A 24,701-nucleotide genomic window follows, 5' to 3' on the forward strand; every position below is an offset into this window, starting at 1 on the left:
AGGCTTAACCCACTGAGCCACCCAGGCGCCCCTTGATTATTTTTTATTTAGTTGTTCAGTTGATTACTGAGAAAGGAAGATTGAAATCTCCAACTGTAATTGTAGATTTGTCCATTTTTTCCCCTTAGTTCTGTCAAGTTTTACTTGTTCAGTGCATATACATTTAGGATTGTTATATCCTCCAGTGAACTGACCCCTTTATCATTATTTAATGCCCTTTCACACCTGGTAATTTTCCTTGGTTTGAAGTCCACTTTATCTGACATTAATACCAGCCACTCCAGTTTCCTTTTGACTTATGTTTTCATGTATTTATTTTCCCCCTTTTACTTAAACATTTTTAAAATTTTGAAATAGTTTCAGATTATTAAAATAGTTGCAAAAGTAGTTTCTTTATGCCTTTCACCTAGCTTTCCCTAATATTAACATCTTATATAGCCTTAGTACATTTACCAAAACTAAGAAATTAGCATTAGGATAGTAATCTATTAAATAAACTACAGAATTTTATTTGGATTTCACCAGATTTTCTACTAATGTCCTTTTTCTGTTCCATAATCCAACTCATATTGCATTATCATCCTTTTATTTTTAACCTACATATATCATGTTTAATGGGTTTCTAGTAAACAACATTAGTGCGTGTGTGTGTGTAAATTGAAGTCCATTATGACAATCTCTTTTCTAATTGATGTGTTTAGACCATTTACATTTAACATAATTATTATTTTGAATTCAAGTCTACCATTTTGTTATTTCTTTTGTTTGCTCATTCTGTTTTGTGTTTGTTTCCCTTCCCTTCTTTTGGGTTATTTGAATATTTTTTAGTATTCTGTTTTAATTTATCTATTGAGTTTTTTACTGCCTCTGTATAGTTGTTTCAGTTTTGACTGGGGATTACCATATACATACTTAAGTATTCAGTCTTCTTAGAATTGGTATTTACTACTTCAAGTGGAATGTAGAAACTTAAGCATCATTAGATTTACCTCTTTACCCTCTTGCTTTTATGTTGTAATTGTCATATGTATTACATTTACATTCATGGAAAACACCATCAGACACTGTTACAATTTTTGCTTTCAACCATTATTTAGATTTTGAAGACTTAAGAGGAATGAAAATGGCTTTTACACTTACTCAGATATTTACCATTTCTATTGCTCTTCCTCCTTTCCTGAAATTCTAAGTTCCCCTTTAGTTTCATTTCGCTTCCCCAAAAATTTCCATTAGCATTTTTTTTGGAGGGAGCAGGTATGCTGATAATGAAGTCTCTTCATTTTCTTCATCTGAGGATTTATTTTCTCATCATTTTTGAAGGATATTTTCCGTGGATATAGAATTTTAGGTTGACAGTTGTTGGTTTTTTCCCAACACATAAAAATCTTGTTCCATTGCCTTCTATCCCTCCATGGAACATCCAGTAACTCACATTATTATTTCCCTATAGATAAAGCATCATTTTTCTGACAGTTTTCAAGACTATTTCTTTGTTTTAGTTTTCATCGGGCAAGAATCTCTTTGAGTTTGTTCTATTTGCCATGGACTGAGTTTCTTGAATGTAGAAGTTTATGTCTTACCAAATTTGGGAAGTTCGTGGCTATTGTTTCTTCAAATATTTTCCCTGCACCGTACTTTCTCCTTTCCTTATGGGCTTTGATGATATAAGTATTAGGCCTTTTGTATTGTCTGGTGGGTCCTTGAGGTTCTCTTAATGTTTTTGCAATCTTTTTTTCTCTAGTTAGCTTGGATAATTTTTGTTGGATCCATGTTCAAGTTCACTGACTCTTCTGTCATCTTAGTTATACTATTGAGCCCATCCAGCAAATTTTTAAATTTCTGTTATTGTATTTTCTTTTTTTTTTTTTAAAGATTTTATTTATTTATTTGACAGAGAGAGATTATAAGTAGGCAGAGAGGCAGGCAGAGAGAGGAGGAAGCAGGCTCCCCGCTGAGCAGAGAGCCTGATGCGGGACTCGATCCCAGGACCCTGAGATCATGACCTGAGCCGAAGGCAGCGGCTTAACCCACTGAGCCACCCAGGCGCCCCATCTGTTATTGTATTTTCTAGTTTAAAATTTTCCATTTGGCTCCTGTGTGTGTGAACGTGTGTGTGTGTTCTTTTCTTTTGTTGAGATTATGTATGTTTCCATTTACTTCAAGCGTGTTTGCATTTGGCGCACCAGGGTGGCTCAGTGGGTTAAAGCCTCTGCCTTCAGCTCAGGTCATGATCTCAGGGTCCTGGGATCGAGCTCCGCATTGGGCTCTCTGCTCAGCGGGAAGGCTGCTTCCCCCTCTCTCTCTACCTGCCTCTCTGCCTACTTGTGATCCCTCTCTCTCTCTGTCAAATAAGTAAATAAAAAAATTATTTTTTAAAGAGTGTTTGCATTTATTTCTTGGAGCATGATTATAATAACTGCTTTACAGTCTTTGATAATTCTTATATTTTGGGGTTGGTGTCTGTTGATTGTCTTTTGCCTTGTGAGATGTTCAGATATTCTTTTGAGAGAGAGAGAGAGAATGAGAATGGGGTAGGGGGAGATTGGTGGGCAGAGGGAGAAAATCGTAAGCAGACTCCATGCTGAGCAGGCAACCTAATGCAGGGCTCTATCTCACTACCTGAGATCATGATCTGAGCCAAAATCAAGAGTCAGACTTAACCAACTGAGTCACCCTCGTGCCCCAGGATGTTGAGATTTTTATGTTTGTTTGTATATCAGTTTGGATTTGTATCCTGGACATTTTGAATATCATGTTGTGAAACTTTGGGTCTTACATAAACCCTCTAGAGACTGTTTCTATTTGCTTGTTTGTTCTAGCAGGTATTCAATCTAGTTAGGTTCAGGCTGTAAGTACTTACCTGTCTTTTACGGGCTGGGGTTCAGTAGCTGTTCAGTTTTCAAAGTATTTGTCATGCTATTTGTGTCTATTCCATATGTGTACCAGCTAGTGACCAGTCTCGGACCTGGGCAGTAGTACACCCCATAGATCAGTTGTCAAAGCCTTTGTTTTAGGGTCAGAGACATGCCATGTGCAGCTTGGGGATGAGCCCTGGAGTTCACACATAGCCTTACTGAGCTCCCTCCTCTTCCTGTCGTTCTTCCATACTTTCCAGACTCTCCTTTCTGCTCCTCTCACTAGAAAGCTCAGACTTTAACTTTCTACTCTATCTTGAACTTCTGGTGACTACATTTCCCTGAAAATCTCTCTGCTCTGCCTGGGATTGAAGTTCCTCTGGTCAGAGAAATGGTTTTCCTATTTGGCTGCTATTGTCATTGCCACTACTGCCCCCTTTGTTTTGGGATAAAGCAGTAGAGAACAGAAGAGACACACAAAATCAGGATATTTCCTCTATTTCTTTTGATCTTTAAGGGCTCCCTTCCTGGTTTTTTTTTGCACCAAAAATGGAGGTCTTCTTTTGGAGCTCTTTCTGTGTGCACCTGGTATACCATTCTGGATTTGGGCTGCCTTTGAGTTCAGTCCAGGAGATACCAGAAGAACGAAAAAGGAAAACTCTCTTGATTTCATGGCATTTTGAGCTTTGGTTTCTTATCCCAGTCCACTGGCGATCAGTTACTTTTCAGTTATCTGATAATGCATGGAGTTGCTCTATCTATGAATTTTAGTGGAGTTCAGTGGGAGTGAGAGGGTGGAATGGTCTTACTCCATTTTAACTGCTTCTGCCAAGTCTTTTACCAAAATTATAGAGGGGGAAAAAAAACCCCGAAAGTGCAGTAGTTGACATTTACCTTCTTTACACCACCTTCTAATTCTATTAAGAAACATGCTAACAATCTCTGGAGAAAATTGTGTAAAATGGCTATAGTAAACAGCCAAAAGGAAGGATATAGTAGTCGAGGGGAATTGGATGGCTGTTTGATTAGACAGTGAGTCCCTAATGCTTACAGTTTGGTTTGGATTTAAACCTTTCTTCTGAGGAACATTTTGTCCATCATGTATGTCCATCTACACAGCGATGCCTGTGTCTGTCCATAGAGAGATCAGGCGAAAGCTGCCAGTGTTTATTTACTATATTTATGGGGGTACAGAAGCCATACACATACAATAGTCATTTTTTTCTAATCCCTAGATCAGCATGTGTGATGTTAAAAGTTTTCATGTAAGAAACCATCTCAGAAATGAAGTTAATATTGTGGAGACCAAAGTGTCATTGTTGAGGGTTTGTTTTTTTAATGGTTTATGGTGTTTGCTTGAAAGCCTTGCATTTTCTGGGGCACCTGGGTCACTCAGTTGGCTAAGCATCTGCCTTTGGCTCAGGTCACGATCCCAGGGTCCTGGGATCAAGACCCACATTGGGCTCCCTGTTCTGTGGGGAGCCTGTTTCTCTTTCTCTCTCTGCTGCACTCTCACTCTTTCTGTCAAGTAAATAAATAAAATCTTTTTTTATTTTTTAAAAAAGGGTATTTCTAGACCCAAAGAGCTATGATAAGTTTATAGTTGGCAAGAGCCATGCTTGCTTAACTTGCTTTATATGCTAAGCAGAGAAGGTCACAGAAATTTATGAAGATAAAAAGTAAAAAATATAGCATTTAAGCAATAAAAGAGTTCAACAGTCTTTCCTCTGTTGTATTACTTTATAAGACCACAATGTGAGGAAAGACTGAGGTTACCCAGTAAGAGCCGTATCTTAGGATCCTTCAGTACACTTGCTATAGTCAAGTCATTGTAAGAAGCATCGATTTTTTTTTTTCCCATCCTGCCCTGTAGTGATGTCTGATCCTACAGAGCCTTTTTTAAATTTAATTTAATTTATTTGAGAGAGAGAGAGCATGAGCAGGGTGAGGGGCAGAGGGAGAAGCAGACTCCCACTGAGCAGGGAGCCCAATGAGGGGCTCAATCCAGATCTCAGGACTCCAGGATCATGACCTGAGCTGAAAGCAGACAACTGACTGAGCCATCCAGGCACCTCACTAGAGAGCCTTTTAAAAAAAAATTTGACTGATGTGGAACAGGTTCAAAAGGCAAACTCAAACAAAAAATTCAATGTTTTATAAAGTGACTCCTTCACTGTATTAAGTGCATGGTCTCCCAAGATAACTGTTTTGTTTTGTGTTTTCTACTGCATTGTACTTCTTTAAAAAATTAATACATGCTCATCCCCATTTTTCAGACAATGTGAGATTAAATACATAAAAAGTTAAAATAAAATGACTATAAGAGCCACCCAAACCAGTTCTTTTTTTTTTTTTTAAGATTTTATTTATTTATTTGACAGAGAGAAATCACAAGTAGATGGAGAGGCAGGCAGAGAGAGAGAGAAGGAACAGGCTCCCTGCTGAGCAGAGAGCTGGATGAGGGACTCAATCCCAGGATCCTGAGATCATGACCTGAGCCGAAGGCAGTGGCTTAACCCACTGAGCCACCCAAGCGCCCCCCAAACCAGTTCTATTACTTAATAATTAGGGTCTCCACTTGGAAAAAAACACTATTCACTTTAAAAAGTCTTTTTTAAAAATATTAATGTTCTAGCTAATTTTATGATTTACTAAAATTAATTGATGCAGATTCCAATATCATTAAAGCCAAGTAAACATGAAAATTTTTAAGTACCTCATTGATCTGATTTTTGGTCTCAGGTATAAAGTCCCATAGACTACTATTAGGGAAATGCAAGGATTTCTCTCTCTCTCTCTCTCTCTCTTTATAAAGATGTATTTATTTGACAGAGAGGGAGAACAAGCAAGGGGAGTGGTAGACGCAGACTTCCCGCTGAGCAAGGAGTTACCTTTTGAATGCTGTTTTCAGAATTTGGATTAGAGTTTGGAGCCAGTATACATCTTTCCCAGAGGGCAGCCAATGAATTCTTAGAATTTTAAATCATTAAAAATGTAGTGCTAAGTTTCATTTAGGAGTACTTCTTGAGGATAACCTCAAAAAAGGAATGGTAATAGGGATGACTGACAGGTGTCTCTCATCAGTTCTGTTGTCTTATGCGGAGCCTATGCTGTTATTTGGCCAGAGGCTAGGACATTGCTATTCTCAGTTCATGTACATGATGATGCTTCTGGAATAATTCAGTTTGGGAGTAGAGATACTGGGGTGGTTCAGCGATCTTCAGTTCCATGTCAGAGCCAAGAGCAGTGAGAAGGAAGGGGCAGAATATCAGCCACAGCCCTGGGCCTCTTAAAGGCAGGTCAGGGTCCAGACCAGACAAGGTGAGAGTCCTAAGAGAGGCCAGAGTTCTGCTATATAAGCCTGGGAAGCCCAGGAATCTTGCGAGAGAAGAAAGGAGTCCTCCTCAAAGAAAGGCTGTGTATCCAGTAGTTTAGGTATTCTGCTTCTGGTCAACAAGCCTCTGACTGTGACTGTGCCATGGAGATGCATTGTCTTCATCAATAGAAGTATCACTGCAATGGATTTAGCTTATAGGATAGTAGTAGGTCGAGCACTCTGTATTTGCTCTCTGTAACAGATGTGTCTAGCCATGTGATCCTATTCTTCTGTCACACAGGAATCTTGCAGAGAACACTTCAATTAGTTTTCTCACTAATCTGACCCTAAACCAGCATTAGATTATTAAAAAATCAAATTTTAAATTTTAGAATAATTCTAGATTCACAGGAAAGTTGCAAAGATAATACAGAGAGTTCTGCCTATGGTTCACTCAGCTTTCCCTGATGTTAACACCTTCCGTTACTGAGTATAATTGTCAAAAGTAAGAAACCAAGATTGGTGCCTCACTGTGAAATTCCAGACTTTCTTTGGATTTTACCAGTTTTTATACTAATGTCCTTTTTCTCTTACAGGATCCAGTCCAATATATCATATCGCATTCAGCCATCATGTTTCCTTTGCCTCCTCTGGTCTCCTCAGTTTCTCAGACTTCCCTTGTTTTTTATGATACTGGCAGTTTGGAGGAGTACTGGTGAGGTATTTTGTAGACTGTCCCTCAGTTTGGGTTTGTCTGGAGTCTCTCACGATTAGACTAAGGCTGTGGGTTTTGAGGAAGTGTACCTGAAAGGTGAAGTACCCTTGTCATCACAGCCCATCAGCAGTGTATGGTATTAACATGACTTATCTCTGGTGATGTTAACCGTAGTCATTTGGTTAAGGTAGTGTTTGCCAGGTTTCTTCACTGGAAAGTGACTCTTTTTCCCCCTGCCATACTCTAGTCTTTGGAAATCAGTCACTCAGTCCGGCCCACAGGTCGGGGAGGAGGGAAAGGATTAAGGCCTATCCCCTAGAGGAAGTAGTATCTACATATATTATTTGGAATTCTTGTGTAAAGGAAGATTTATTCCTTTCTTCCCTGTGGGTTTTTTTTGTTGTTGTTTGTTTGTTTTTTGTTTGTTTGTTTTTTTTGGTGGTTGTTGTTAATTTATATCAGTATGGACTCATGTATTTATTTCATATTTTGGGTTGTAACCCTGTTGTTTATTTGGTTGCTCACATTGTTCTAGTTTTGGCTACGGGGGGCTATTCCACATTGGCATGTGTGCCTTTGACATGCCGTCATTCTTCTGTTACTTGAGCACTTCCTTACTTTCTGGAACTAGAAGATGTCTCAGGCCTGTCTTGTATTTTCTCTGTCCTCACTTTGGAATCAGCATCTTTGAAAGGAGCACTGATTCTTTTCATTGGAGAAACCAAGCTCTGAGCATTAGATGTGTGTGTCACTAGTAGGTCCTCTCAGAGGATAGATCTAGGAACTACACATATGTATACCAACCCACATATGTATGCATATCTGCATTTATTCCTGAATCTGTCCGTCTGTATGTACATGTTAAGCAGGGTTCATGCTGATACCTCTGATTCTAATCCAGTTCCACAGTGCTCATTCTAGCCTTCCCCTTGCTTGCCTGCATTTCCTCCTCTGACAGTGAGGAACCTGCCTCTCACCATCCACCACAGTGGATGGTAGATTTTCTTCTTTATTCGGTCCTGCATGCATGTAAAGCAAGTTCTCAGTTAGTAATCATACTCCCATGAGCAACAAATATCCCAACTAAAATACAGTGTTTATGTTCAGTTTCTTTTATCTTCAACCTTATAGTTTTTTGTTGAAACAACATTTTCCAAAGTAACAACTCAGCTCCTTTTCTCCCCCACCCCCTTCAGTGAGTTTATGTCATGCATTTATAATATATTAGGTTCATTTGTCATAGTATACATTTTATCTTGGAATCCCCTGATATCCTTTTGATTGTCTTTTAAATTGCATACACTAACGTTCAGTGTTTGTAAGGTTTAGTTGTGTGGGTTTTGACAAATATATAAAGTCATGTACTACATAGAATTGTTCTATCACCCTAAAAATTTCCCTATGCACGTTGTCATAGTCAGCCACCTACCACCACACTGTCAATCTGTTTTAATTTTTTAAGATTGTATTTATTTGTTTGTCAGAGACAAATAAATGCTTATTGTCTGCTTATTTGCACAAGCAGCAGGAGCTGGGAGAGGGAGAAGCAGACTCCCCGCTGAGCAAGGAGCCCGATGTGGGACTCGATTCTAGGACCCCAGGATCATGGCCTGAGCTGAAGGCAGAGTCTTAACCAACTGAGCCACCCAGGAGTCCCTGTCAGTCTGTTTTAGACATCGCTAATCTGTTTCCATACCTATAGTTTTGCCTTTTCCAGAGTGTTAACATGAGTGGAATCCTGCAGTATGTAGTTTTTCAGTCAGCAAAATGCGTGTAAGATTTATCCATATTGTTCCATGGACCAGTAGCTCATTCTTTTGGGACATTGACTAATATTCCATTCTTCAGATATACCACAATTTGTTTCTCCATTCACCAGTTGAAAGACATCCTAGTTGCTTCCAGTTTGGGACCTTTATAGATAAAACAGCTATAAATATTTGTTTAGTTTTTCATGTGAACATAGTTTTCAGTTCACTTGGCTAACAATGTAGGAGTGTGGTTGCTGGGTCATATTGTAGTTTATATTTAACTTTATAGAAAACTGCAAAACCATGCAGCATTAGAGTTTAATCACCCATTTTGGGGATTATTATTTTTTAAGGGAAGGGGGGTAATTAATAATTGATAAGATTGAGGCTAAAGAAAGATCAACTAATTATCTGTGTAACTTTCAGCATATCAACTGACTGCTGTGTATATAGCATTAAATTTGGTGAGTGGGTGATACCTTAAGTCTTCAAAGGGATTTGTCATCTAATAGGGTAAGTTTTTATAAACAGTGATGTAAGGCAGCATTTAGGATTAGGCTGGGTTCTGCTTCTTTGTGTCTTGTTGTGATAGTAATGATGGTATCCAGCTGATTTGTGTTTGAGTCTAATCTGTAAAGGAGACTGACAGCACGGAGAGGTAAATGCCGTTAAAAGAAGGGTTTATTATTTACAGTCCCCAAGAGAAGGGGTGCCCCCACTGGATTTGGTCAGGAGGAGGGAGTAATGAGAAAATGAGGCCCAGAGCCCTTTTTCTGTTTTCCCTGAGAAACACAAAGCGGGGCAGGGGAAATGGCATTGGATTAGCTAGTGTGAATCATTTTGGTGGGGTTGGGGGTCTGGGGCTGTTCCTAAATCAACCTGTTCCTGGGTTGATTTAGGGCAAGGGAAATATTGGCTTGGTATGTGAGTTGATAAAGGATGTAGTTCAGAGTGTGGGCTGTGGATGGCAGGGAAGGTATAAATGACCCTGGTTGTTAGTTTGGCCCTGTGATTAATGGATGACAAAATGAGAAATACAGAATATAGAAAAACACAGAATACCAACACAGACTTCCTGCCTAGAGCTCTTTGTACCTACCGGTTGAATAATTTAATTCAATGCATTACTGACTGCCTGCTTTGAAACAGGAATACACAAATACATGAAATGAGGTCTTTGCCCTCAAGGAGCTCATGAGATATCAGGAAAAAGCAGATTCATTCATTCATTCACTAATCATTTACTGAACATCTACCATGTGCCAGGCACTTGCCAGTCTCTGAAGATACAGGGTTTTTTTTTTTTTTTTTTCTATTTCTTTTTTTTTTTTTCCCAATTTATTTATTTTCAGAAAAACAGTATTCATTATTTTTTCACCACACCCAGTGCTCCATGCAAGCTGTGCCCTCTATAATACCCACCACCTGGTACCCCAACCTCCCACCCCCCCCCGCCACTTCAAACCCCTCAGATTGTTTTTCAGAGTCCATAGTCTCTCATGGTTCATCTCCCCTTCCAATTTACCCAAAAACACATACCCTCCCCAATGTCCATATCCCTACCCCCCTTCTCCCAACCCCCCTCCCCCCAGCAACCCATAGTTTGTTTCGTGAGATTAAGAGTCACTTATGGTTTGTCTCCCTCCCTATCCCATCTTGTTTCATGGATTCTTCTCCTACCCACTTAAGCCCCCATGTTGCATCACCACTTCCTCATATCAGGGAGATCATATGATAGTTGTCTTTCTCCGCTTGACTTATTTCGCTAAGCATGATACGCTCTAGTTCCATCCATGTTGTCGCAAATGGCAAGATTTCGTTTCTTTTGATGGCTGCATAGTATTCCATTCTGTATATATACCACATCTTCTTGATCCATTCATCTGTTGGTGGACATCTAGGTTCTTTCCATAGTTTGGCTATTGTGGACATTGCTGCTATAAACATTCGGGTGCATGTGCCCCTTTGGATCACTACGTTTGTTGAAGATACAGGGTTTAATCTTTTGGATGGAACGTGCATAACCAAATAGAGTAGGTTTCTTTCCCTTACAAACATTAATGTTTAGGACCAAAATACATACTCTCATTTTGCTCTTTGTTTTCTATTTCCCTCTACCCATTCCCCCAACTCTCCAGTTGTTTTCTAGACATACATTTAGATTTAGAGGAGCTTAGATTATGGATTTAGGTTTTCACATTTATGAAAAATATAAGAAGTGGTATATGAGTGACAGGTTTTCTTCTAAGAATATGGAGCACATATTTTTTTTCCCTCTAGAGCAGGTAGTTTAAAATGTAAAACTTGGTGGGGGTGGGGGGTGCCTGGATGGCTCAGTCAGTAGAACATGAAGCCCCTGATCTCAGGGTTATGAGTTCAAGCCCCACTTTGGGCATGAAGCCTAATTTTTTATAAAAAATGCAACACTTTGATTAGATAGTTGTTTAGACTTTCTCTGCTATGTCTAAGAAGCAGTAATAGGGGAGGTGGCACAGTTGTGTGTGTGGCTGAAGGAGGAGGGAGAAGGGCTGTGGGGAGAGAGTTAGAAACGGGGGGCTAGAAGTCAGAACACTGGCTCTGGTGTCGGTATTGTTGTTAACATGTACATTTTGGTCAGATCATCTTCCTCTTTCTAAGCCTAGTTTCCATTTCCTCATTTAGAGAAGGGGTTGATGGTTACCACGTGTTCTACCGATCTTGTATTGTGATTAACAATGAAGTGTGGTATAAATATAGACTTACTGTGCAATACAAATGTGGGGTATATTGTAATACCTCATGCATAAAAAGCCTCAGAAAATATTGAGAGAATGAATGAAGCGATCCTTTTTTTCTTTTGTTTCTGATATTTCACTCCAAGGAATGAGAACTAAGAGACCTTGAACCTATTGTCTGAACTTGGGTAGTACTTAACCTCTCTAACTGTAACTTAGTAATTCCGTGCTTTCTTAAGCTTAGCTGTGGTTTTGAGTGGGTTAGTATTGGCACTTCAAGGAGAGTAACTAAAGAGGATACATATTTTCTGTCTCCTGTAGAACCGAGAGTACATTGTAGGAAGTCAGTAAATATTTGCTGATTGATTAATACATATTGAGAGTTTAACATACCTAAGTAAAACCTTTGGGGACTAATTCTAAAACAGAATATTTGTAAGTGAGTGAGAAGTTGGTATACAGACTGGGAGAGGTCATCATGGAATGGAGTTAATAAAGAAGACTTGATAGAAGGTTTGAGTGAGAACCTGATGTTTAGCTTAATGGCACAGTATGTTTCGCTTGGGAAGAAAGAAGAAAGGTAAGCCTGATTAGGATTTCAAGGAGGAATGAGAATGGCACTTTAGAGAGTGAGTGAAGTGCTGGAACTGTAGTAAAAGCCAAGTTGATGAGGTATTAGAATCATTTTCAAATTATAGTTATTACTGAGGCTATGCATTTATCAAAATCAAACAAGCAACCTTCCAACTTTACTCAGAAGTGAGTCCTTGTCACTGTATAGACTAGCTCTGCAAGGTTGAGACTCAATGCTTAGAAAGAATCTTTCTTCTGCAGACCAATCTCTTAGGCTGCTGATATCATTAATTCTATAATCTGTGTAGAGTGTCAGAAGTTTCTAGTAGTTTTGTAGCCCAGCTAAGCAGATAGGCCAGGAATTAGTAGCCTTTTATGGAGATGTACCAAACTTTGGGTTACTTTCCTTCTAGAGGCTGAAGATGATTCTTACAGTGTAGGGATTCTCACTAGCTGGCGTGTGTGTGTGTGAGAGAGAGAGACAGACAGAGACAGAGACAGAGACAGCATGCTGGCCCCCAGCTGTAGGTGGCTGGTAGAGACCACTTGAAGTGGAAAACTGAGCTGAGTATTGGTATCAACAGACTTGTGTTTGTGTGGAGTAGAGAAGGCGCTTCTCCCCTAAAGTAAAGGCGCTTTTCTTATCTGGGCATTTACAACAAGCTGGCAGGTACTCATCTCCTTCATGTTCATCATCAACCTAGTTATAGTACAAGTTATATACTACTGAGTACTAGTCTGGATGATATTTTTACTGGCAGTCTGGGCAACACAGTGTAAACATGCTACCTGCTCTCGAGAATTTCAGTGTAGGACTCTTAAACCTAAACATAAAAGCACAGATAGATGATTATATAAATATCCATCTGCTATTTTTATAAGGTAACCGTCTTCTGAATTTGAAGAACTGCTATGTAGAACGTGGATTCGACTATTGTTTGACCTCAGAATTAGGGTGAAGACTGATAGGTGAAGTCTTGTAGAGGCAAACTGTCATCAAATTTGAGGAATACACTTATTTGCCAACAGGTGAAGTAGGCTGCCTCAGATCACAGTTCTCTGTCCGTCATAGGCATTGTAGCAGACGCTGTCATCTCCTGGAAACTATAAAGGAAGTGCAAGTGTCATGTGAGTGGTTGGGTGACTGGGGTGTCTCAGCCTTGGCACTATTGACATTTTTTTTTAACGACTTATTCACTTGAGAGAGAGCACAAGTAGGGGAAAGAGCAGAGGGAGAGAATCTTCAGGTGGACTCCCTGCTGAGTGCAGAGCCCAACACAGGGTGTGATGCCAGGACCCTGAGCCAAAATCAAGAGTCGGATGCTAAACTGACTAAGCCACTCAGGCACCCCACTATTGACTTTTTTTTTTTTTTTTGACTTTTTTTTAAAAGATTTTATTTACTTATTTGACAGAGAGAGAGAGAGAGAGAGAGAGAGATCACAAGTAGGCAGAGAGGCAGGCAGAGAGAGAGGGGGAAGCAGGCTCCCTGCTGAGCAGAGAGCCCGATTCAGGACTCAATCCCAGGACCCTGGGATCATGACCTGAGCCAAAGGCAGAGGCTTTAACCCACTGAGCCACCCAGGTGCCCCCACTATTGACATTTTTGAGAGGGATATTTTTTGTTGTGGTGGGCTGTTCTGTGCCCTGCAGGATGTTTAGCAGCATCCCCAGCCTACCACTAGATGCCAGCAGTACCCCCCAACACACAAGTTGTGACTCTCAAAAATGTCTGCAGACGTTTCCGAATGTTCCAGTACGGAACTGCCAGGCCGAGTGACATTAAGGTGCCTCGGAACTCTAGTAATTTAACCTTTTTTTTTTTTTTTTTGGCAAGCAAACTCTACATCATAAATTTTTTTAACAAGTGAGACTTGGTTAAAGGACCTACATAATTGAAGTAGGAATATTCTCTTACCTACCAATTCAGGTGGCTTTCTAGGGTTGGGAGGTTTTTCTGAATCTGTTGCATGATGTTGGTGAGCTTGGAATGTGCAGGACATTCCCTAAACAGGGTGCATGCTTGGGAGAGGGCTAAGAGATGAAAATGGGATGAGACAAAGTTTGAGCCAAGACACCCCCCCCCATGACCAGTGTGAGGGAGAACGATCTTAATGAGTTGTTACAGCAGCTGACCTGTGGTCAAGCAAAACATCAGAGTTCTCTTCCTGATCATTCTCCTTGTTCTTCTCTTTCTCCAAAACCCTGGACAGCTCCGTGGTCGGGGAGGAATGGGTGTCCGAGGAAATCACAAGCTTTAAGCTTGGCTTGAATCTTGTCTCCTCCCTTTACTGGTTTTGACCTGTCAAGTTTTTTAACCTCACTATGCCTAATTTTTTTTTTCATTTTAAAAAATTGTGATGAAATATGTAACATATAATGGACCACTTTAGCCATTTTAAAGTGCATAGTTCAGTGCTATTAAGTACATTCATAGTGGTGTGCAACCATGACCACTATCCATCTCCAGAACTTTTTCATCTTCCCAGACTGACACTCTGTATCCATGAAACTCCCATTCCTCCTTGCCTCCAGCCACTGGTAACCACATTCCGCCTTCGAACTACTCTAGGCCCCTGATATAAGAAGTATCTTAGAGTATTTGTCCTACCATGACTGGCTTATCTCACTTGTATCGTGTTGTCAAGCTTCAGCAGTGTAGCCTGGGTTGGGATTTCCTTTCGAAGGCTCAGCAATATTCTATTGTATATATGTGCCACATTTTGTTTATCCGTTCATCTGTCAATGGACACTTGGGTTGTTTCTACTTTTTGGCTGCTGTGAATAATGCTACTGTGGGGTGTGAGAGTGTGTGTGTGTGTGTTTTCATTTAAAAATGGTAAGAAATGCTTTTTTTTCACAGAATTATGGTGGCTGTCTGTAAGGGCAGACAGTGCTGGGCATTAGCACGTGATAAGTGGCACTTTCTTTCCTCACCCTTTTTTATGGCAGCTGTTTCCCTTTTGCTTCTTTTACGGTCTCCCCAGCCTAGGACTGGTAATCAAACCGAAGCTGGGGCTAATGGTTTTTTCCCCTGCTAACTAAACTCAATTCTGGGACTAATGTTTTGTCATCAGTATTCTCTAAACTGTTTGTGTTACTTCAAGGCTAGTGAATCTCTGGGCATTGGAGTTGACTGTAAGGTTGCCTGAAGTGCTCTGGTTTTTTAATGGCTTTGAGAGTCCTTCACTAAACTCATTGTCACACTTTTCTCTAAGATAATTTGTTCCAAAACCTTGCTAATGACAGCTTGCTGTGCCCAGGGTCCTGAGGTCCCTTCATCAAGGGTTTTGATTCATTTGTCATTCAAAAGACTATTGATATCCTGAGGGCAAGTTTTAGATACACTTGGTGAATTTCATTGCTTTGTTCTTTTGACTCCTGCCTTTAAACACCCAGGCTCCCTCCCTCTGTGGGAAGGAATATTTTTGGCTGGCCCTTTTCTGTCTGTGCCGTGCCATCTGTCACAGGGGTCATTGCTCAGAGGCTAGCTTCTTCCCTGCTGGGAGCAGGTGGTCAAAACCAACGGCTATTGACAGGGTCAGGTTGGGGCATCTTACCAATATGCCCCCAAAGCTGTGTGGATAGCTGTTATCCTTCAGAGGAATAAGAGAAGGTCTTACTTTGTGGTCTTTTTCTGCGTTAAAGAGGAAGAGATGCAGATGTGATCCTAAATTCTTAGCTGATTACTGTGGTCCAGCCACTTGTCCTGTCTATACTCTTGCCCCTACCTCAACTGGTTCTGGACTCTAAGACTACTACCTGAAGCAGCCTACAATGTACAAGGAAAGAGACATCTGTGTAAATTATGGGTGATGTAATTACTCAAGCTGATTCATGTCTGAGATGCTAGAGGTGACATCCTGATCCTTGTTCAAACAAAATAAAATGCCCCTGAAATCTTCCAGTGATCTCGGGTCGTAAAGATCTTGGTTTTAAAGTCTTATTTAAAGAGATTGTGCTTTCAACCACTCAGGATTCTGGGCCTGACTCACAGGAGAGCCAGCCCAGTGCTGAGTCACTCAGCCAACTTCATTCATCGATCATGTGCTTGTGCACAGCTTGGTTGCAAGGTGGGAGAGAATTACTATTTTCAAATGTTCCTTCCTGAGGTAGCATGGTCCAGAAGTGAGCCGAGAGACAGGATGCTGGAGTTCTATTCTTGGCCCAGCTATGCACCTTCAGCAAGATACATCCCTCTCCCCACTCCCCTGCCCCCTCCACCCTAGAGTGTTAATATAGAAGGATCAGGGAAATAAAACCAAGAAGACAGATAAGAACAGGATTTTTTTTTTTAAACTGATTTTCCCAGAGAGATTATAAGGAAATATGGTCCACAAACCCATGACTCCCTGGTTGGCTGAGTTTGTTCCCCATTTTCTCAAGTAACTTGTCATAGCCTCCACTTTTAAGATAAAGAGGAATTTTTCCTGGGGAGATGAACCCCAGCATTCCTAGTCTTTGTTCTTTTTCAAACCCGTAATGCCTCTTTCCGGTAGTATTCACTGCATGGTGCACTTGGATACAATCAGCTGTCTTAAAAAGCACAAACGATTTTTGTCCGTTAAGTGGGGGACTTACTTCAGAATAATTTACCAAGTAAATTAGGCCTAAGGTGTGTGGTTTCCCTTTACCAAAATCAGCTTGACCTAGTGTAAGGCATTGCTGGTTTCTTTGGGGGCTCCCTAGTTCCCCTGGAGGCCTAGTATTCACGTGGCTCTGTCCACCCTCGCTGCTGTGCTCCCAGGTGTCCCATCCACCCAGGCCGAATTATGCCTTTCACTTCTTCGGACCTTTGGAGAAGTCAGGTCTTTCCCACCAACGCCTCAGGTATTGTTTCCTCCTTGGCATCCTAACCTCGATATGGCGGCATCTCTAAACTCTGCTGAAAGAATTCTTTTGTTTTTTAAGCATACAGAAAAATGTAGCGAATAATAAACTATTTGCTTGTGCTCTTTTTTTTGAATGTAAGAAATCAGGGTGGATTCATTTGAGCCCAGAGGCACCCTGTTCACCGCCACCCCCAACTTTTTTGTCTAAGGCACAGTGTAGAGTGTTTCACCTCCCTGTAGTTGGCCTGCCTTCCTCCCCCTGTGTTTATTATTCTGTTTTCCTCAAATGCTCGCACAGCTCCCCTCCCCACCCCTCACTATGACCTTGGGCAAATTGCTTTATCTCTGTGAGCTTTTTGGTTTTTTTTAATGTATCTGTGTGCATATCTTTAAAAATATGTATATGTAACATGTGTATATATGTATTTTTTGTGTTTTTTTTTTTAATTTTTAAATTTTTTATAAACATATATTTTTCTCCCCAGGAGTACAGGTCTGTGAATCGCCAGGTTTACACACTTCACAGCACTCACCAAAGCACATACCCTCCCCAATGTCCATAACCCCAACCCCCTTCTCCCAACCCCCCTCCCCCCAGCAACCCTCAATTTGTTTCGTGAGATTAAGAGTCACTTATGGTTTGTCTCCCTCCCAGTCCCATCTTGTTTCATTTATTCTTTTTTTTTTTTTTAAAGATTATTTATTTATTTGTCAGAGAGAGGGAGAGAGAGCGAGCACAGGCAGACAGAGAGGCAGGCAGAGGCAGAGGGAGAAGCAGGCTCCCCGCCTAGCAAGGAGCCCGATATGGGACTCGATTCCAGGACGCTGGGATCATGACCTGAGCCGAAGGCAGCTGCTTAACCAATTGAGCCACCCAGGCGTCCCCCATTCTTCTCCTACCCACTTAAGCCCCCATGTTGCAATATATGTATTTTGTTTAATTTTATTTATTTATTTGACACAGAGAGACAGAGAGATCGCAAATAGGCAGAACAGCAGGCAGAGAGAAATTTTTTATTTTTTTCTTTATGTATTTTTTATTTGAGAAAGCATGCACATACATGTGGGAGGGGAGAGGCAGAGGGAAAGAGAATCTCAAGGAGACTCTACACTGAGTGTGGAGGCCAGCGTGGGCTCAGTCTGATGACTGCAAGATCATGACCTAAGTGCAGATCAAAAGTTAGACGCTTAATGGACTGAGCTACCCAGGGGAACCCACTCTGTGAGCTTCGTGTTTTATTTCTCATCTGTAAAATGAGAATAATAGCAATAGCTGCCTTCTCCAATAAGTTATTTTGAGACTCAAATAGGGTAATATATGTAGAAGTGGTCTGTAAAGTTTTGTGTTACATGTGGCATCAGTTGTCTTGTTTTCTAAGGCTGTGAGAGAGGGTGCTGGGGGATGAGAGATGGCCAAGGGAAGGGATGGATGAGAATCCCCAGGGGTTTTTCCAAACTAGGACATAACTATTTATACTTGTATGTGTATACATGCCCATAGACACATATTCATGTCATTAGAAATGCTTTGAAGGTAGAGGCCAGTGAAATAATCTCTATTTAGACTCTCTTCTTCTATCATTTTCAAGGTTCTGTGTTATTTTTTGACCTATCTCCCCCATTGTTTTGCATTTGAATGACCATTTAAAAAAAATCAATTTCTTAGTCTATCTCTGTTCACTCAGAGTTCAGATTTTCAATAAGAATCTTCATCAACTGTTTGGCTACAGAGGTTTGCTTTCACTAAGATGCTTTGCAGAATTCCTGCCAGCAGTTTCTTATTACCCCAGAATATGTCTTTCTCTCCTATTGTGCTCTATCTCTTCTACAGAATGTAGTCTGAAGAGAGCTCTCCTGCTGTGCAAGAGTTAAGGATGCCTCAACAGTCCCTTTAGAGCACATTAAACGGAAGACAGTCAGGTGTAATTACTGTCTAGTCATTTCTCTGCCCCTGCATGTAGGCTTCTGAGTAGATCCTGCCTGCTGGTCATTGTCTCTTAGCCTTCCAGATTTAATCATTTGATTTATGGGTGCCTGGGTGGCTCAGTGGGTTAAGCCTCTGCCTTTGGCTCAGGTCATGATCCCAGGATCCTGGGATCAAGCCCCACATTGGGAAGTCTGCGGGTGGGAAGTGTGTGGGAAGTCTGCCTCTCCATCTCCCTCTACCCCTCCCTTTTGCTCATGCGCGCTCTCTATCAAATAAATAAAATTTTTTAAAAAAATCATTTGATTTTATTCAGTTATGGTACTCTGGCCCAAAGTAGAGAAGGGGTACATGGGTGAAGATATTCCTGTATAACTGTAGTAAGAACTATTCAGTTTTATTATTTAAAATGTTAAAGATTCAAGGGTAGAAGTTAAAAATGCTTGTGCTCTAGAACACAGTACTTGAGCTCCTGGTGTATATCTAAGAGGAACTTGCTCATTGAGCACATGGTGGCCTGGACAAGAATGTCTTTGGTAGCACTGTTGACAATACAACACAATCATTGGAAACAAAGGTTCATCAACAGGAAGGAGGATACGTTGTGGTGTAGTCAAACAGGGAGACATGACTGTGAAGCCATGAAAAGGATGAATTAGGGAGCTATGTCAAAAGGAATCTGTCAGCCATACTGCGGTGTGGAAAAATGCAAGTTTTAGGATATGATCAATATTTTGCATTTATACAAATTCTCAGAACGTGCGAAACAATCTTTGAATTATAATGGATATACTGTTTAAATGGCAATAATATAAAATAATACAAGAAGTGGGAGAGTTTGAGAAACCCCTAATTCAGGATAATGGTTGTATTTGAGGAGGGTAGAGAGGAATTGTATGGGAAGTTCTATTACTATCTGTATGTTTTTTTAACATCTGAAATATTTCATAAAATGAGTCAACTGTAATAAAAAGGATTCAAAATGTGTGTCTTAGTCAATTTAGGTTCCTATAACAAAAATACCATAGACTAGGTGGCTTATAGATATTAGACATGAATTTCTCAGTAATGGAGGCTTGCAAGTCCAAGATCAAGGTGCCAGCAGATTTAGTGGGAAGGGAGGGCCTCCTTCCTTTCCTACAGGCCGACTTTTTGCTGTGACCTCTCATGGTGGAAGGGACAAGGGAGCCCTCTGGGGTCTGTTTTATGAGAGCCTCTGTCTTTTGTAATTCAACATATGTATTTGGCGGGGGCAGCACAAGTATTCAGTCTATAGCAATGTTTAAAGAATATGACCCCAGCTTTGTAAAATTGTAGGCAAAGGAAAGAACGTGGAACTATTTAACAGAAGTTCTGTAGGTATTAGGCTCATAGATTATCTTTATTTTTTTATATTTTCCTAGTGTTCTGCAATGAAATACATAACTGTTTTTATAACCAGGAAAATAACAAGAGGTGTTATTTTTTAAAGAGAGGTCACAGGATATCAAAATAAGGCAGTAAAGTAGTATTGACAGCTGCTTGGGGTTTTTTCTCCAATCTGGACCTGAGAGTATTTTACAGTTACTTTAACTGGCTATAATTTTCAAATGCTTTAATTTGATGAGTGCTTTACTGTTCTTTTTGCTTTAACTTTTTGTTTTAAGGAATCGGGTTTAGAGGGAAAAAACTGTTATGATTTTTAAAATCAAAAGATGCTATTTAGTATTACATGAAATCATGTTAAGATGAATAATGATTTTTTCCAACACTGACAGCATGGTTAATAAGCTAACCACTTCCCAGTTAGAAAAAATTCTCATGGGTTGAAGACAGACTGGATCAAACTGCAGGGAAATAAACTTAATTTTAACTTTTCTGTTTGCCTTATACCTTTAACGTCCTACATTTCACATGTTCATAGAACAAACTTTCTTTTCTTCTCAGCTCAGATATTACTTTTAATTGGAAACCCTACCTCCGCCCCATCCCACACCGATCTGCCCCTAATTCTGGATTATATGAATCCCTGGTACCTGATATGGGACCGGCCTTAATGTTGTGGTGTCCCTGCATGGTAATTGGCTGGTAATCCATCTGTCTCCACTGGAGTTTAAGCTTCACAAGATTGGATGCAGATATTTTGTTCATTATAGAAACATTCCTTGGTATCTAGCATAGTATCTGGCACATAGAAAGTGCTGTAAATAATTCTTGAATGAACAAATGGACGAAAAGGTCACAGCTGAAGGGGACCTTACGGAAACTGACCCAACTGATGGAAAATTTTAAACTGGGTTTTCTGCGTATAGGTACAAGAGAAGTAATTAGGTTGAATAATAAGAATCCCAGAATTCTCCCTAGAATGTTTCAGTGGAGAAATGAAAAGCCAGAGTTTTAAATGCCAATGCCTTACTAGAAATAACAAATGAAGAAGCAGGGAAATGAAGAAAGTACACCCAGGACTGACATAATTAATGATAAAAAAAATTGTTAAATTGGTTGCTCCTTCCTCTTATCTGATTTCAAATGTTATTTTTAAATCTTGCTTTAAATGGTCTGATTTCTTAATAAGTTGTTTCATCAGTATTCATTTTATAAATACATCTTCTTGAAATACAACGCATATAGGAAAATGCAGAAATCATGAGAGTACTCTGATAAAGTTTTGGTAAATGTACCTGTGTAACCAGCTGCCCAGAAGGTTCCTCCTGCCTCTCCTAATCACTTACTGCCTTTCTCCAAGGGAACTACTATCTTCAGTTTTCATTTTTTCACACAGTTTTTACAGAATGCCTCAACCTGTCATGCTCCTATCAATATCAGGAGTTAGCCAGACTTCTGGGCCCAGCTATTCAAATAGTCGCCATCTTCCGGCTGGGGATTTGAATGAAGGCATGTTAACTTTAGCCCAAGTGGATGCTCTGTTTTTTTTTTGTTGTTGTTGTTGTTTGTTTTGTTTTGTTTTTAAGAATTTATTTATTTGTTTGACAGAGATCACAAGTAGGCAGAGAGACAGGCAGAGAGAGAGGGGGAAGCAGGCTCCCTGCTGAGCAGAGAGCTCGATGTGGGGCTCAATCCCAGGACCCTGGGATCACGACCTGAGCTGAAAGCGGAGGCTTTAACCCACTGAGCCACCCAGGCACCCCTATGTGTTCATTTCTATTCAGGTAGAAACAGGGAGAGGCTTAATCCACTGAGCCACCCAGGCGTCCCGGATGCTCTGATTTTTTGACAAAGGATGTCATATTCCTAAATCATCACTTAACCTTTATCATGGAGATCTTAAACCATGCTGTGTGGAAACGTGATTAGCAGAAATTTAGTTCTGTAGTTGATCTGAGCCCTGGCTCCCTTGAATATTGAAGATGTCAAACTGCTAGAGGCATTATTTAAGAGGTTTTAGAGCCAATTTGTTTTCTACTATAGCTTTTGTCTTAAGTAAGACAAAAGCACCATTCTTTCATTTATGGGACAAACATTTATCTGATGTCCTACTGTGTTCCTCTTTGTGGGCAAAGCACAGTGCAAGGCAAGGATGCCATGATTAATAAGCTCGATCCTTGCCCTTGAAGCACTTATAATTAGGGAAAATGAAGCACAGACACATAAAACCATAATTTAAAATAGTATTTTAGGAGTTGACATAACGTACTCAGGGGGCAGAGGTATTTGAAGGAGGGGGAATATGAATGGCTGTCCCAAGCAAGGTTAGGCAGGAGAGCCTTCTAGGCAGAGGGAATGGCACAAGCAAAGGTGTAGGAATGGAAAAGTACAGTAGGAGTGAGGGACGGCTTCGTGAAGCATAAGCTACAAGCAGAGAATAGCTATTAATAGTCTGAAAAGGGCCCTGAGTGCTCATTTAAAGATTTGAAATTTTAATCAAAAAGCAGTGGAGAGTCTGAAGATTTTTGAGCAGAAGGAAGCCATGGCCATCAAAGTTAAATTTCATTTCAATTTCCAGTTGTGTCTACAGTTTAGAATTACTGTACTGTCCCTGAGCTTTGCATGGGTCGTTCCAGCTCTGAGGATTAGTCAAATTCATTTGTCATCAGGTTAACAATAGTTAGGGTACCATAACAGTCATGAAGAGTTTTCTGTTTTAATGTTTCCTACAGGATATTTGCTAGTCCCAACTTTCCTAAGTTGATAGGGAACTTTGGACATCTTAGGGAAAAGTATAAGATTAATACATTACAAATGCAATTAGAAATCTATTTCTCCTCTTGCTACCATTGTGTTTGTCCCATTATAACATTCTTTTTTTGACGGAGAACGTCACACTACAAAAAAACACACTGGACGAAGAGCCACACTGACTCTGCTACTTTGCTATCTTTGTGACCCCAAGCAAGCCACTTAACTCCTTTGGGCCCGTCAAGAGGCTGGGTGTGAAGTGCCAGTTGGAAAGTGCTTGGGAAAGTGTCCCTAGCAGTACTGGGATGCATCTTGTGGTGCTTTGTATTTGGAGGTGATGTTCCCATGTGGGCATAGCTGGCAGTGTTCATGGATGCTTCTGAAAAGCCCTTGTCCACATCACATGCACAGTGCTTCGTGGCGGTGTGTTATCGCTGGAGGAAAAGTGCTGGGGTAGAAGGCAGAAACACCGAATGCCAGCCCGCACCCGGCCCCTTGCCCATGGCACTCAGATGTAACTGCCTGCTTTTGTAAGCTTCCTTGCATTTGCCGTAAGGCCCCATAAAAACACAACCACGCAACAGCACCATCACAGAAATAAAACACATGCAAAATACCCAAATTCCAAAAATTCCAAAAGACTTAATGAGTAAAGCAAATGTTTACCCGATGATTCTAAAGAGAGTAGCAGAATGTATTGGGCATTAGTCCACTAGGCCTGCTAAGAGGTATTCTTTAGGCACTCTGTATCATCCTTGTCCTATCTCCTTTTTTCCTTTCTTTCTCCTTTTCTTTCGGTGCCCAAACATCCCAGCCCCATGGAAAGCCATCTTCAGCATCAGCTGCATTCCCACAGTTTGCCTTCCTGGCCTCTTTATCATCACCGCCATTATCGGTATGACCATGCGGCACTTCCCCCTTTCCCTTCTTACTCAATTGTTCTGTTCAGCACGAGGAAGATGGCTGGTCTCAACAGGAAAGAAATTCTCCCTCCTCAGATGGGAAACCATTTAATATTTTGTCCCCGGGTCTCTGGCAAGGCAGTTAACCTCTCTGACCCCAAACACCTTTTCTGTGAAGTTGGATCTATCAGTGGTTGCTCTTTGATCCCCCCACCAGTGGGGATGAGATGAGGTAAAGCAGGAGAAAGCTCTCCGTAAATGGTAGAGTGCTGTGCAGATATGAGGCTGTATTCATTTGTAGCCTCAGCAACTGTTTGCAGAGTCTGTCACTGTCAGCTCAGTCTCCCAAGACTCCTGGCAAGTCTGAAATCTCGTTCAGGAAAGATCTATCCTGTTTTTAATCGTGGCTGACCACACCGGATTGTTTGCTGCTATGATTTCCTGAGAATTTACAGCGGGCTGCAGTGTATTACTGTATTTTCATGTGTATGACACTTCAAGAGCTCCTGACATATTCTCTCATCTGTTCTTTGCTGTAACCCAGTGTGAGGAAGATGATTTTATTATCCCATGGCCGTCCCATTGTGTGCTTCTCCCTGCTTGTAGTCACCACATCTGAGTGCACAGTACAGTGGCTGCTTGAGTGACCTGTCCCTCCCCACCGACAACCTCATAGATGTGTGAGTGATGCCTCTGAGTTTGGTCAATTTACTATCTTCTGGTGACCGTGTAGTGGGTCTAACCTGCCAGCTACTAGTGATGGATTGAGCAAGTGAAGAGCAAAACCCATAAGCATGTTCTTATGCTTAAGCACGTTCCATGCTGTTTGAATGCCATACAGTGTGACCCAGTTTGGGTGTCACCTTTTTTGACCGGTGAAGTGACCCGTGTGTTGCCTCCATAGCAAAACTCCATGCAATCTGTCAGTTTTCATGTTTTCATTAAAAGTCTTCCTCTGATCTGTGGAGTTCTTTGGAGTAGGCCATGCTTGACCTTAGTCACT

General features: G+C 40.8%; 1 protein-coding gene across 1 annotated transcript in view; it reads left to right on the forward strand.

Moving 5' to 3' along the window:
* Window positions 1–24,701, forward strand: part of SCN8A (sodium voltage-gated channel alpha subunit 8) — a 180,833-nt gene that overhangs the window by 17,304 nt on the left and 138,828 nt on the right. The window lies entirely within an intron of this gene.

This window comes from Neovison vison, chromosome 12 (genome assembly GCF_020171115.1).
Source record: "Neovison vison isolate M4711 chromosome 12, ASM_NN_V1, whole genome shotgun sequence".
NCBI classification, from domain to species: domain Eukaryota; kingdom Metazoa; phylum Chordata; class Mammalia; order Carnivora; family Mustelidae; genus Neogale; species Neogale vison.